This window comes from Macaca nemestrina, chromosome 7, assembly GCF_043159975.1.
Source record: "Macaca nemestrina isolate mMacNem1 chromosome 7, mMacNem.hap1, whole genome shotgun sequence".
Taxonomy (NCBI): Eukaryota; Metazoa; Chordata; class Mammalia; order Primates; family Cercopithecidae; genus Macaca; species Macaca nemestrina.
Window position 1 is genome coordinate 7,515,061 of NC_092131.1, and position 15,983 is coordinate 7,531,043.

Genomic DNA, 15,983 nt, shown 5'->3' on the forward strand with positions numbered 1-15,983 from the left:
GCGCCTCCGCCTCCTTCCACACAAATACCAACTCCTCAACCCGAGCCCAGATCTCGCCGCCGCCGCCGCCGCCACACTCTGCTCGGGCCCGGCCTCGCGAGACTTCCGCGCTGGCCTCAGCCCGCCCCGCCTCGCTGCCACTCGCCCGCTCGCCCTCTCGATTCTCCCTCTCGGCCAATCGAGCTATCCGCTGGCCTCCGCGGCCCCGCCTACTCGCTGGGCTCCTCCCGGATTGGGGCCGGTGGGACCGGGGGCGGGGCGGCTCGCACGCGCGCAGGCTGGCCCGCGGCGCGTGACGTCAGCGCGCCGCCGCCGCCGCCACCGCCTCCCACCGCTCGGAGTCGCGCGGCTCCCGCCTTTCGCGGTGCTACAGCCACAAAACACGCCGCCTCGGGCCGGGGCCGCACTCGGGAGCGGGGCGTCGCCGCTGCAGCCGCCGCCTTGGGAGCCGGTGAGCGGTCCGCGCGGCCCCGGGCACCACGGGGGCGGGAGCCTGAGGAGAAGGGAGGGAGGGGCCGGCCGGGCGCCGGGTTGAGGCAGGTGGGCGGCCCGGGGACCGAGCGGGGAGCGGCCGGCGCGTGCAGGGCGGCCCAGTCGCCCCAATAAAGTCTGCTTTGACGAGAAACGCCTGTGCTTCCTTTTTCGCGTCTGGCGGCGTTTGCTCTTGGCGCCTGGCTTCGGGCGAGCGATGGCCGCGGGGTGAGTGGAGGGCCGAACGGATAAAGACGGGCGACGCGGGCAGCGTCCCGCATCTCGCCGCGAGCTCCCGGCTGGGTGCGGGGCCGAGCGCGGGGTCGGCGCGAGCTCGGCGGAAGCGCCCGCGGAGCCCCTGGGCCACCGTTGGGAGGATGTCCGTTATTCTTTTGTGACCCGCGGAAACCTGAGACGCAGCCGTTGGGTGCCTGTTTCCCCGTAGATCTTAGAACTACAGGGTCCTGGCGGCTTTCTAAATTTCCTCTTGAGCTTCCCTTTCTTCGCTCTCCAACCAGCCATTGTTTTCCTTGCCCACCATTTCCCCCTATTTGTCACTTTCATATGTACTCCTCCTTACGCCCGCCAGGTTTTGCATTTGTCTGGTTGGAAAGTCCAAAGTTTTTCGGCCGTGTCCTCCATTATACCTGCAACAGAGCATAGATTTGTTTATTTATTTATTTTGTGGCACGGATTAGCGGCGAGTTAAACCTTCCTGAATGAGGTATACTGCAGCGAAGTGTTTTTGCTCTTATCTGTCCTTTTGGTCGACCTGACAGTTTGCCTTAAAGCAAAACAAAGATTTCCTGATTTTTAAGGAAACTATGACAATTGAAGATTTGGACAGGTGTGTCTTTGTTGTACTCGTTTGGCCGATTTAACGCCTTTGTGAATTTGTTCAACTTGAATATTCTCAGCATTTACTGTTTTGTAATAGTGTTCATGCAGTTGAGGCCCATGATTATTCTGAACTGTACGCAATACATTAATCTTAGGCTCAACTTGTTAAAACAAGTAGACTATACATTCTCATTGAAAGGCGACTTTGTAAATCCTAGTTCCTTCTTATTGCTAAATGATATTGCACTTGATTTTTGAGAATATTAGTGGAAGGAGTGACAAATTAGATCGTTTTCTTTTTGAATCTGAGCTTTGAAACCTGAATAATTCCCCTTGGAGTACTGCACCCACACAGTTTGGAAAAGTCAAATCTGTTGAATTAAGTCATTTCTGGCTTTATAGCTTATAAACTCTGCATAAATATTTCATGAATGAAAACCAGTTGTGGGAGAACTTTTACATGTCTTAATGCTTTGTAAATTTCACTTTCCCCACTCTCTAGTAATTGATGGGGAAATGGCATTGCAAGTAGTTGATACATCCCCATAAACACCAATTGTCAGAGCAAGAGAAATGAGATAATTACCCATTAAGCATCCTGGCTTCTGAGCTGTAGATCTGTAGATGTTCACATTCAAGTGGAGAAAGCGAAAAAGGATTCAAAGCTGTGAGGAATGCTGGTAGGTCAGAAAGCACTAAGATGCTCCTGAAGGCCATCCTAGTACCTGCTCCAGAAAATAGCTTTTTAAACTTGCCCCATAGGAGGTTGCCTATTAGGCAACCTCTAGTGGGAGATATTTCTAGTGGGAGATATTTCTCTAGTGGGAGATATTCTTGTCTTCCACTGTTTAACTGTGGAGTATCTTATGACTAGACATGCAAAGATAATGTGTTGTGTGACTCGCCTGCTTGCACTTGCTAAAGGTAAAAATTATTTTAAAAGGACAAGTCAAATTGTGGTTTCAGAATCATGGAATTCTAAAAGAGGATAGGCTGGGCGTGGTGGCTCACGCCTGTAATCCCAACACTTTGGGAGGCTGATGTGGGTGGATCACCTGAGATCAGGAGTTCCAGGCCAGCCTGGCCAACACGGTGAAACCCCATCTCTACTAAAAATACAAAAATAAGCTGGGCGTGGTGGTGCACGCCTGTAGTCTCAGCTACTTCGGAGGCTGAGGCAGGAGAATTGCTTGAAACCAGGAGGCCGAGGTTGCAATGAGACGAGATTGCTCCACTGCACTCCAGCCTGGGTGACAGAGTGAGACTCTGTCTCAAAAAAATAGTAATAAAAGGCCGGGCGTGGTGACTCAAGCCTGTAATCTCAGCACTTTGGGAGGCCAAAGTGGGTGGATCACGAGGTCAGGAGATCAAGACCATCCTGGATAACACGGTGAACACTAAAAATTAGCCGGGCGTGGTGGCAGGCACCTGTAGTCCCAGCTACTCGGGAGGCTGAGGCAGGAGAATGGCGTCAAACTGGGAGGCGGAGCTTGCAGTGAGCCGAGATCCCGCCACTGCACTCCAGCCTGGGCAACAGAGCGAGACTCTGCCTCAAAAAAAAAAAAAAAAAAAGGTAATAAAAGTGAGGATAATTTAACTGCTGTGTTTTTTTGTTTTTGTTTTTCTGAGGCAGGGTCTAGCTTTGTCTCCCAGGCTAGAGTACAGTGGCACAGTCATAGCTTACTGCAGCCTTGAATTCCTGGATTCAAACAATCCTCCCACTTCAGCCTCCCAAAGAACTAAGGACTACAGGTGCACCACCGCATGCCCAGCTAATTAAAAAAATATTTTTTTAATTATTAATTTTTTTTTGGATATCAGGTCTTAAGGGCTCTGTTGCCCAGGCTGGTCTCCTGCCTTGGCCTCCCAAATTGCTGGAGTGTACCTAGCCTCCCTACTTTTATTCCGTTCTGTTTGTACAAAATGCATTGGGATTCCCTCTGAACTCCTAGAGTCCTTTTATTTTGGTAATAATTATTGTCTCTCAACACCTATTTGAGCAAAGGCCATGGTTGTGTCTGTCAGCTCAATGCCTTGTACATGAAGTGATGCCATGTATATGAAGCTTGCTTTTTTTTTTTTTTTGGAGCTGGAGCTTCGCTCTGTCGCCCAGACTGAAGTGCAGTGGTGCGATCTCGGCTCATTGCAACCTCCACCTCCAGGGTTGAAGCGATTCTCTTGCCTCAGTCTCCCAAGTAGCCGGGACCATAGGCCCGCGCCACCATACCTGGCTAATTTTTGTATTTTTATTGGAGACGCGGTCTTGCCATGGGTGGCCAGACTGGTCTTGAACTCCTGACCTCAAATGATCTGCCCACCTCAGCCTCCCAAAAATGCTGGGATTACGGGAGTAAGCCACCACGCCTGGTGATCGCCTGCTTTTTGATTCATGCAAGAAGATGAAGTTTAAAGCACCACGTCAGAGGGAAATTCTGTGTGGTACTGCTTGACCTTCACCCCACCCCCCAGACGGAGTCTTGCTCTGTCACCCAGGCTGGAGTGCGGTGGTGTGATCTCAGCTCACTGCAAGCTCCGCCTCCCAGGTTCACGCCATTCTGCTGCCTCATCCTCCCGAGTAGCTGGGACTACAGGCGCCTGCCACCACGCCTGGCTAATTTTTTGTATTTTTAGTAGAGACAGGGTTTCACCGTGTTAGCCAGGATGGTATCGATCTCCTGACCTCATGATCCGCCCGCCTCGGTCTCCCAAAGTGCTGGGATTACAGGTGTGAGCCACCGCGCCCGGCCTGCTTGACCATTTCTTGGTCACTGCAACCTGCATCTTCTGGGCTCAAGCGATTCTCAGTGCGGTGAGCCGAGATCACGCCATTGCACTGCACTCCAGCCTGGGCAACAAGAGCAAAACTCCATCTCAAAAAAAAGAAAAAGAAATTGAACATCAAGAACTATGGAAGAAATAATATTAGATATATCACAACAGTTGTGCAAAGCTTTCTAGAATCTCCAAGAAATCAGAGCTCACTAATGGCTGAGGAGATGCGGTGACAAATACTCTACAAGGAATAGTCTGTTGACTACCTTCTCAGCACAGCAGCAGGACAAAGATGTGGACTGTTAGCTGACAACTCCTTTGCCATCTCCTCACCTCCCTCATTTCCCATTCATTCATTTTCTAAACTTTCATTAAATACTCAAACTTGGGTTCAAGGAAGGAGGGTGAGGGTTGAGAGTAACGAAAATAATAAAAGCTATTAAGAAATGCTGATACCGCTCCTTCCTTGCCTACTCCAGACAGTGTCTTCTCCTTTATTGATTACAGGGAGGCTATTCTGATTCAGCTATAACTCTAACAGATTGGGATTGATTCAAGTCATGAACTCATGCTAAATAATTTTCCTTAATACAACTAATTTGGCTGCCTCATGAAATTGCTTTTTGGTTCTAATGTTTAGTTCTTTTGCAGTTCCTTCAAGTGGGAAGGAAATAGGTGCTCTGCATCAGTTACAGTATTGAGACTGTTAGAGCCAGATGGAGCATCTAGTCCAGACTTCATTTTGCAGACAAGGAAACCACCTAATAGAGGAGACGTGCTCAAGGTCACATGGCAGTGTGGTAAAAAGGTAGTGATTGAGGTGAAAAGCGAGAGCTTGACTTTCCTGCCTTTTGTGAGACTGCAAAACCTATGTAAGTTTCAGAAGTGTGATCCTGTTCCAATTCACATCCACGCCCAGTTTTCAATGAAATGTTTACAAAAATCAGAATGAAAATTTTTGTGCATGCATCTAAATTAGTTACCCCTAGTTTGGATCCAAATTAAATGAAAAACTAGGTATGTACATGTTCTTAACTGTCTGAACTACAGATATCCTTCTTGGTTGTGGAATCTTTGAAACCTGAGCTATTAAAGGGATACTTTTCCCACCAAATCAATTCATATGTTAGATTTGGAGTTTAAATTATGGTGAAATACCCTGTGTTTGTTGTTCTTTTTTTAGACAGGGTCTCGCTGTGTCACCCATGCTGGAATGCAGTGGTATGATCTCTGCTTTCTGCAACCTCTGTCTTCTGGGCTCAAGTGATTCTCCCAGCTCAGCCTCCTGAGCAGCTGGGATTATAGGTACATATCACCATGCCCTGATAATTCTTTTATTTTTAGTAGAGTTGAGGTTTCACCATGTTGCCCAGGCTGGTCTCGAACTCCTAAACTCAAGCAATCCACCTGCCTTGGCCTCCCAAAGTGCTGGGATTACAGGCATGAGCCACTGTGCCCGACCCCTGACTATATACTATGTATGTTTATATGGGGGTTTTTTGGTTTGTTTTTTTGAGGTGAAGTCTCGCTCTGCCACCCAGGCTGGAGTACAGTGGCGCAATCTTGGTTCACTGCAACCTCTGCCTCCTGGGTTCAAGCAATTCTCCTGCCTCAGCCTCCCAAGTAGCTGGGATTACAGGCACGCACCACCACGCCCTGCTATTTTCGTTTTTATTTTTAGTAGAGACAGGGTTTCATCATGTTGGCCAGACTGGTCTTGAACTCCTGACATCAAATGATCCACTGGCCTTGGCCTCCCAAAGTGCTGGGATTACAGGCGCCAGCCACCACACCCAGCCTCCTAACTAACTATATGTTAATAGGTGAACTCTCACGTCTATAAAGCTGATACCTTTCATGTAGTATTTTATGTCCTTTTATAAGATCTTAGCCAAATTCTTTTTCTTAGGCCAAGTGGTTTAATTACAATGATTGAACCTGATTATTGCCCATAAATGTAAAGAAAGTTGACATCTTTAGTAACAGATTAGCCTCTGCTTTTCTCTGCTTTGCTAGTATAACGTCCCTCCAGAAAAGAAGCTAAATCAACTTACTTGTACTGCAGTTGCTCCTACTGCCTGCCCATCCCAACAAATATGGAATACACAATTAAACAGAATAATGAGTTGAACTTTTTTTTTTTTTTTTTTTTGGAGACAGTCTCACTCATCGCCCAGGCTGGAGTGCAGTGGCAGGATCTCAGTTCACCGTAGCCTTGACCTCCCCAGCTTAAGCGATCCTCCCTCCTCAGCCCCCCTATAGCTTGGACTATAGGCATGCACCATCACGCCCGGCTATTTTTTGTAGAGACAGGGTTTTGCCAAATTGCCCAGGCTGGTCTTGAACTCCTGAGCTCAAGGGATCTGCTCGTATGAGCCTCCCAGAGTGCTGGGATTACAGGTGTGAGCCTGGCCAATCTTTAATCCATGGTAACTTTGATAGCCACACTTGTTTTCACAGAAGCAGATTTATTGCAGTGTGGAAAATGCAGGAAGTTGATTCAGGTATTTGTGTGTGTGAGGCAGGCAGGTGAGCATGGTGGAGTGGGAAGAGCTTATGTGATTTGGGAGTTAACTTGTCCTCTCTATGAAACTGGGCAGTAACCTTTCTGATAGGAATTTTTTTCTGTTTGTCAGAAAGGAGTGACGCCCCACAGGGAGTTAGGTGAGACCAGCTGTTCAGTTACCATTTACCTCGCACTTGCAGTGCAAGGTCCGAAGGATAGATAGAACTGTGAACAAGAACAAGGCAAGCACGCCTGTCTTCAAGTCCATAGGCCAGAGGGAGTTCAGCTGTGAACAGGTAGTTCACAAATACATATCTACAATTTTTTATTTTTTATTTATTTAGTTTTTGAGACAGAGTCTCACTCTGTTGCCCATGCTGGAGTGCTGTGGCACAATCTCAGCTCACTGCAACCTCTGCCTCCCGGGTTCAATTCTTCTGCCTCAGCCTCCTGAGTAGCTGGAACTACAGTCACACGCCATCATACCCGACTGATTTTTTTGTGTTTTTAGTGGAGACGGGGTTTTACCATGTTGGCCAGGCCGGTCTCGAACTCCTGACCTCAAGTGATCCGCCTGCCTCGGCCTCCCAAAGTGCTGGGATTACAGGCATGATCCACCACGCCCAGCCCATACCTAATATTCATTTATAGAAGTCCTACAAAGAAGTGAGAGTTTAGGGACAGAGAATCTAGCCTAGCCTAGCAAGGTAAAGGCCTTTATGAGAAAGGGACATTTCAACTGTGACTTGAAAGTTGAACAGAACATGAAGTGCCCATCCCAATGTTTGGCTTTTTTTTTTAGTGTTAATATCTGTGTGAAACAGGAGTAGATAAAATAAATCAGGCGATAGATCTGTAAATATTTGGAATAAACCCAGAGCGCTCAGTATAAAAGGGCTATATTTAGCCTTGGAAAATCAACAAATTAGTTCAGTGAAACTGCTACTGAGGATGGCTGGGGTTTTCCTCAGCACTTTATTAACATTAGGTCCTACTTTTTAATTTTTACTTGTTTTTTATAAGCCATTTCTTCTTCCAAGTTCCCATTGAACTTGGGGGTCGATAGTGGAAATTGTTTTGGAGTTCTGGGCCTTGGAAGGTAGACCAGCTGCCAAGGAAATTAGAAAGGTACTTAGCTGCAAAACTGGTAAATGGGAAGAACAGAATGTGGAGTCATACCAATTTGGGTTCAGGTCCTGGTTCTGCCATTTATTATCTGTATAACTATCAGAAAAACTTATAACTAATCAACTCATCATTTTTTCAGCTGTAAAAGAGGAATAAGCTGTGTGCAGTGGCTCACACCTGTAATCCCAGCTCTTTAGGAGACCGAGGTGGGCAGATCACTTGAGGCCAGGAGATTGAGACAAGTCTGGCCAACATGGTGAAACGCCGTCTCTACTAAAAATACAAAAAAATTAGCTGGGCATGGTGGCACATGCCCGTAGTCCCAGCTACTTGGGAGGCTGAGGCAGGAGAATCGCTCATACCCAAGAGACAGAGGTTGCGGTGAGCCAAAATCACGCCCCCACATTCCAGCCTGGGTGACAGAATGAGACCCTGTCTCAAAAAATAAATAAGCAAATAAAACAGGAATAATAATACCAGTCTTCAGGGGTTATAGAAATCTGTAAGGGTAAGTAAAATACCTGAATCAGGCGTGCAAATTAAGGAAGAAGGCACAGTGTTTGTACTCCCCAGGACTGGTTCTGTTTCCTTACCCTTGTTGTTCTTAGGTGAACTGGCCTGGCCACTCATATCTCAGCATCTGTGTTTGTTCTTTGCATTCAGGCACTGCTGACTTCAAGACTAATGCTTGTAGACAGGACCCAGTGTTCACTTAGTTTCTTAAGGTAGATGAGGACAGACCCCTTTGGTTTTTTTTAAGAGATTTGCTGTATTAGTGATAAGTTTTTTATGTCTGAGCAAGGTGAATTACTATTAAAAATGGAACAAATGATCTGTTTTAGTGTGTTCTGTGACAGTCAATTTCTCAACGTTGGAGTTCCTTTTGGAAGTGTTTATGTCTATGATCCAGCTGTTGGGGTCTGATGGGTATTTTTTACTTTGTGACGCAGAGGTGCTTTGGCCAGAGAGGGTAAACCCAAGAAGACTTCACAAGGGCATTTTCATGATGGGGGTTCATCAGCTGCCCTCAGGCACAGAGCAGCCTAGAAGTGGTGAGACAAGGAAAGAGGAAGACACCTCAGTCTTTTCTACATTCCAGCAAACTGCATTCCTTTCTTTGCACTTCATATTATCTGTTGCTTCATCCCTGGGGCTCCTGCCTTGGCTATCTTAACTGCTTTTTGATTTTTCTCCATTTTCTCGCTTCTAGCTTTTCCTCCTCTTGCCACTCACCTTGTTCTGCATGATCTCCTGGGTTGTCTGATCCATTTTTGTGGCATTAACTGCCACTTACATGCTGACCTTTTTTTTTTTTTTACTTTTTTTACTTATGTTTTGTTTGTATTGATGAGGTCTCACTATGTTGCCCAGGTTGGTCTCCAACTCCTAAGCTCAAGCAATCCTCCCACCTCAGCCTCCCAGAGTGCTGGGATTACAGGTGTGAGCCTCCGTGTCTGGTCATGCTGACCGTTCTTAAACCTCTCTGTCGGCCGGGCGCGGTGGCTCAAGCCTGTAATCCCAGCACTTTGGGAGGCCGAGACGGGCGGATCACGAGGTCAGGAGATCGAGACCATCCTGGCTAACACGGTGAAACCCCGTCTCTACTAAAAAATACAAAAAACTAGCCGGGCGAGGTGGCGGGCGCCTGTAGTCCCAGCTACTCGGGAGGCTGAGGCAGGAGAATGGCGTAAACCCGGGAGACAGAGCTTGCAGTGAGCTGAGATCCGGCCACTGCACTCCAGCCTGGGCGACAGAGCGAGACTCCGTCTCAAAAAAAAAAAAAAAAAAAGACCTCTCTGTCTAGTCTGGAGTGTTCCCAGAGCTCTCAATCCATGTCCCACTGTTCTAGTTCACCAGACTCAGTGTCCCACAGGCATCTCACACTTGCTCGATCTAGCTGACCTGAGCTTTCCCGTCCCCTCTGCAGTAGACCTGCTTCCGCTCCAGCACTTGCTCTCACCAGTCACATCCAGTTGCTCAGGACTGAACTCTGGAAATCATGCTGCAGCACTTGCTCTCGCCAGTCACATCCAGTTGCTCAGGACTGAACTCTGGAAATCATGCTGCAGCACTTGCTCTCGCCAGTCACATCCAGTTGCTCAGGACTGAACTCTAGAAATCATCTTGACTCCTTTTGCTCACTAATTCTCCATATGTAGCCACCAAATCCTGATGTATTTACCTCCTAGGTATCTCTCAAACCCAACTCTTCTCCATGCCTGTGACTGCTGTCCTCACACGGGCTCTGGCTGTCTCCCCTCACCTCTGCTGACCAGCTGCTCTACCTGCCTCCAGTCTTCCTTCCCCAAGGCACCCCTGGCTTTTCCTAGCATTAACATGTAACCATATCACTGCCCTGGTCAAAATCTTCAGGGGCTTCCCAGGGCTTCAGCTTCTTAGCAAGGCATTCCCAAGCCTTCCAGCCTTATTCCCCATCCTTCCTATTACCTCAAGGTGTGTGGACCATTACAGTTCCTATCTTTGTTTTCAGACTGATCTTTTCCTCTGCCTAAAATATCCTTTCCCACCTTCTTCAACTTCCAAGACAGCCCGGATGACCTCTGTAGGACACCTTCCTTGAAAGGGTGTTTCCATAGCACTCTCCCCAAATTGTTGTACATTATAATACGTGTGTACTTACATTGTAATACATGTGTCCATTAATGTTTCTGTTTTCCCACAGAAGCACATGAGGTTCTTCAGGTTCTTCAAGGGCAGGGATGGTGTCTCATTTGCCTCTTATTTCCAGAAGGAAAAGAGTCAGCCCAGTCTGGACACACACGGTAGGCCCTACCTGAACAGAGATACCTGCTGATGCTACTGCCTCTGCCCTCCTTCACCACCTATTGCCTGTAGGGTAGTCCAGAATCCTTAGCTGGGCTTTAAGCAAACATGGTATGGCCAAAAAAAAAAAAAAAAAAAAAGGCCTGATTTGAATATTTGTTGACTATTTAGTCCATTGACTAGCTAAATGATCTTAGAGGAGTTTCTGAATCTCTCTGGGCCAATTTCTTCATCTGTAAAAAAGGAATATTACTGTTCAATATTGTTATAAAGTGTGATTGAAATAACATGTACAACACTCCTGACATGTAATAGGTGCTAAATACATTTCCTCATCTCTTACTCTTTTTCTCCCTCCCTCCTGCACTATTCCGAGCAGTCTCCACCCCCTGCCACACACACACACACACACACACACACACACACACACACACACACACGCACTGAAGTCACAGACACTCCGTTGTTGGTAAATATATCCCTCCATTTTTCATCCCTCCATTAAGGGATGCCTTCTTCACATCCACCTACCTCTACTCTGTTCAGATCCTGCCTGAACTAAAGGCTTGCCCAGATCCTGCAGTTAAAAGGAATTTCTTCTCCTTCCTTTCCTGGTCTGTTTCCCTAGAGCATGTAATATTTCTAATTTATTAGTCAGCTATCTTATTTTAATCACTTGATAGTTAACTGGGCTGGAAGGTTCTGGGGGAAAAGGGTATTTCTTCTGCATTTTTGTAGCTCACTGTGGTTCTGAGCACTCTGGGCCTGGAACATGTGAAGTGTTACATAAATGGTTGTTCACTTAAGGCCGGGGAGTTGGGGGATGATAGGAAAATGCTTCTCAACCTGGCTAAACAGTGTCTTCAGAGTCTTAAAGGAATCAGACTCTCTGGGAACTCAATTTTAGCTTACTTGTCCTTAAGACTTTTTGAGTGGTATTAATCTCTACAATATCTGGAAATTAGACATAATTCTAGAAAATCTGTTATTGCAAACACAATGAAAAATCAGTCTTGGAATTCGTTTATAATGTGATGAAGGTAAAGAAAATTGCTTGCCCCAAACTACATGAAAGTGATACATATTTCTAATTACATTCTCAAAGGGATATTCCAAAAGGAGTTAGTGCTACGGAAATCCGTGAAGTAGATTGTGTTTTGGGAAAATCATTTCAACCTGCTCAGATTCAGCTGGCGCAACCTTCCGTACAGCCCCATGAAAGCAAATGGTATTACAAGTACCACAACAAAGAGGGAGTCCATAGAAAACAACGATTTCCAGTCTTACTGACTGATGTATTAAGACAGTTGTTAGTAGGGAACAGTGTGCAGTTTGTGTTACAGGTAGTTAGGGATGTTTTATAGATCTGCTCACACATACCTCTTCTAGCCGTTAAGTAGTAATTTCCCTTGGACTCTGCTCATCCCTTTTTTTCTTCAAACCTTTAAACTCTAGATGCAAAGCTTCCTAGATGGAGAATAGAACTGTTCCACTTCTGGCTTCTACCTGGAGTAAGTAGCCGTGTCCAGCAGTGAGTTCATGCTGTCAAGATTCATTAGTACCATCTCTTCCAGTCTTCAGAGTCACAAACTAGCCACGCTTGCCCTCACACATGTATAACTCTTAAATCACATTTCCTCATCCTGTATTTGGACTATTGTTCTTTTAGGGTCCAAATTTAGTAGCTTTCGTATTACATAATAAATGTAATGTGTATATTTTCATCTTATTGGATATATCTGTCATATGAACTTATTGATGTTGGGGGGAGGTGTCTTGACTCTTATTCAACATATTTGTTACCTGCCAGCTTGATATTAGTAATAGCAACTAACTCTCATGTAGCCCTGACCATGTGCCAGGCATTGTCCTAAGCACACATATTAACTCATTCAGTTGGCACAACCGTGAGGTATAGGTACTGTTAACTCCATTATATGGTTTAGAGATATTCAGATGTGTGATCAATACACAGTTTATGGGATGCTTTTTCAACATTAAACTTAGTAAAACCTGGGTTATGTGTCATAAATACCTTCTAGAAGCCACCTAGGGGAGATGGTTGGATACACTGTATCATGTGCGTGTGTGTGCCTTCCCTGTGGCAGTCACTTCATTGCCTACCCAACTACTATTTTTTCTTTTTTTTTTTTTGAGATGGAGTCTCGCTCTGTCGCCTAGGCTGGAGTGCAGTGGCAAGATCTCTGCTTACTGCAACCTACACCGCTGGGTTCAAGTGATTCTCCTGCCTCAGCCCCCCAAGGAGCTGGGACTAGAGGTGTGTGCCACCACACCTGGCTAATTTTGTATTTTTAGTAGAAACAGGGTTTCACCGTGTTGGCCAGGCTGATCTCTAACTCCTGACCTCAAGTGATCCACCCGCCTCGGCCTCCCAAAGTGCTGGGATTACAGGCATGAGCCACCGCGCCCAACCCCAACTACTCTTTCAACAACCAATGTTCCTTCCTTACAGAGCCTCAGTTTTTTTCTTTTCAGATATGGAGTAGAAATCTTCTGATCCCTTGAGAGGGAAAGAATCTACCTTAGCTTGAGAGATGAATCCTGATTGGTTAAACAACCAAGGCAATCTTACTCCCTTCGGCCAGTGGTGGATCTGCAGAGTAGGGGAGAATGTGACCCAATTCTGGCCAGTGAAATGTAAAGGGAAATGTGTTATTAGAGAAGCTTCTCTTCCCTAATAAAAAGATAGAACTTCAGAATACAGTCCTCTTTTTGCCTACCTGAAAAGCTGTGTGATGGCCAGGGTGACGGCCGCCACCTAAAGAAAAGGCTAAGAGGCCGGGCGCGGTGGCTCAAGCCTGTAATCCCAGCACTTTGGGAGGCTGAGACGGGCGGATCATGAGTTCAGGAGATCGAGACCATCCTGGCTAACACGGTGAAACCCCGTCTCTACTAAAATACAAAAAAAAAAAAATTAGCCGGGCGAGGTGGCGGGCGCCTGTACTCCCAGCTACTCGGGAGGCTGAGGCAGGAGAATGGCGTGAACCCGGGAGGCGGGGCTTGCAGTGAGCTGAGATCCGGCCACTGCACTCCAGCTTGGGCAACAGAGCTAGACTCCGTCTCAAAAAAAAAAAAAAAAAAAAAGAAAAGGCTAAGAAAATTACAGTCATTGGTTGGGCTGCACATGTGAGCCACTGTACAGAGGTGTTGGAAACTCGAAATGGACCTATTCCTAACTGATAGTGATGCACATCAGACTGTCAGTAGTTCCCTGTGGAACTACTGTGGAAATGGGGAGTAGGGCATTGTAAGGGAAGCTAACTCTTGCTGTATGGCAAAAGAGTGTCCTCTTGGGAGTTTTATGGGCTACCTATGTGCAATCCACCGGATATAAATAACCACAGATTTTATAAATGGTTTTAACATGAAAAGGGACTATGATAAAATGAGCAAAAATGTAACGTAGTTTGCTTCTGCAAACTAGGATTTTGGTAATTGGGTTTATTTGTTATTTTTATTTTTTTGAGATAGGGTCTCGCACGGTTGCCCAGGCTGGCTTGAACATAGCTCTCTGCAGCCTTGACTTCCCAGGCTCATGTGATCCTCCTGCCTCAAGCAATGCAGCCTCCTGAGTAGCTGGAACCACAGGTACACACTACCATGCCCAGCTATTTTTTTTTTTTTTTTTGAGATTGGGGTATCACTGTCAGCCAAGCTGGAATGCAGTCATGTTTTTTTGTTATGTTTTCTTTTATTTATTTATTTATTTATTTAGAGATGGAGTCTCGCTCTGTCATCCAGGCTGGAATGCAGTGGCACAATCTCAGCTCACTGCAAACTCTACCTCCCGGGTTCACACCATTCTCCTGCCTCAGCCTCCCGAGTAGCTGGGACTACAGGAGCCCGCCACCATGCCCAGCTAATTTTTTTTTTTGTATTTTTAGTGGAGATGTGGTTTCACCGTGTTAGCCAGGATGGTCTTGATCTCCTGACCTCGTGATCCGCCCACCTCAGCCTCCCAAAGTGCTGGGATTACAGGTGTGAGCCACCGTGCCTGGCCACAGTCACATTTTCATAACTCACTGTGGTATTGACCTTCCTTGCTCAAGCGATCCTCCCACCTCAGCCCCCTGAGTTGCTGGAACCACAGGTACACACCACCATGCCCGGCTAATTTTTTGTATTTTTTCTAGAGACAGGGTCTCGCTATGTTGCCAGGGCTGGTCTTGGACTCCTGGGCTAGAGAGATCCTCACGCCTCACCCTCCCAGAGTCCTGGGATTCAAGGCATGAGCCACCATGCCCAGCCAATTTTTAAATTTCTTTTGTAGAAACAGGGTCTCCCTATGTTGCCCAGGCTGGTGGGCTCAAGCAGTCCTCCTGCCTCAGCCTCCCAAAGTGCTAAGATTACAGATATGAGACACTGCACCTATTGGTTTATTTTTTACTTCGTATGTGTGCAGTAATCAAACATGCATTTGAGAAATTTTATTATAAAATGAACATAACAAAATTTACCATCTTAACCATTTTATGGTTTTTTTTTTTTTGAGACAAAGTCTTGCTCTGTTGCCCAGGCTGGAGTGCAGTGGCACAATCTTGGCTCACTCAAACGATTCTCCTGCCTCAGCTTCCCAAGTAGCTGGGACAGGCACTCACCACCACACCCAGCTCATTTTGTATTTTTAGTAGAGATGGGGTTTCACTATGTTGGCCAGGCTGGTCTCAAACTCCTGACGTCAGGTGGTCCACCTGCTTTGGCCTCCCAAAGTGCTGGGACTACAGGCATGAGCTGTTGTGCCCAACCTATTTTTTTTTTTTATACAGAGTCTCTGTCGCCCAAGCTGCAGTGCAGTGGCACAATCTCGGCTCACCGCAACCGCCACCTCCTGGGTTCAAGCAATTCTTGTGCCTCAGCCTCCCGAGTAGCTGGGACAGCATACACCATCATGCCCAACTAATTTTTGTATTTTTAGTAGAGATGGGGTTTCACCATGTTGGCCAGGCTGGTCTCGAACTCCTGACCTCAAGTGATCCGCCCACCTTGGCCTCCCAAAGTGCTGGGAGATTTCAGGCGTGAGCCACCAGGCCTGGCCATCTTAACCATTTTTAAAATGTACAGTTCAGTACAACATGAATTGAGTACATTCATATTGTTGTGCAGCCATCACCACCATCCATCTCCAGAACTCTCTTCATCTTGCAAAACTGAAACTGTATACCCATTAGATAATAACTCCCCATTCCCTCCTTCTCCCAGCCCTGGTAACCACCATTCTAACTTTTATCTGTATGATTTGTACTACCCTGGGTACCTCATTTATATTGGTAAACTCATACAGTATCTGTGTTTTTGCGACTTTTTTTTTTTTTTTTTTTTTTTTTGCGACTGTCTTATTAGGACTTAGCCTCATGTCCTAAAGGTCATCCATGTTGTAGCATGTATCAGAATTTCCTTCCTTTTTAATATTTCATTGTATGTATATACCACATTTTGCTTATTCATCTGTCATTGGACACTT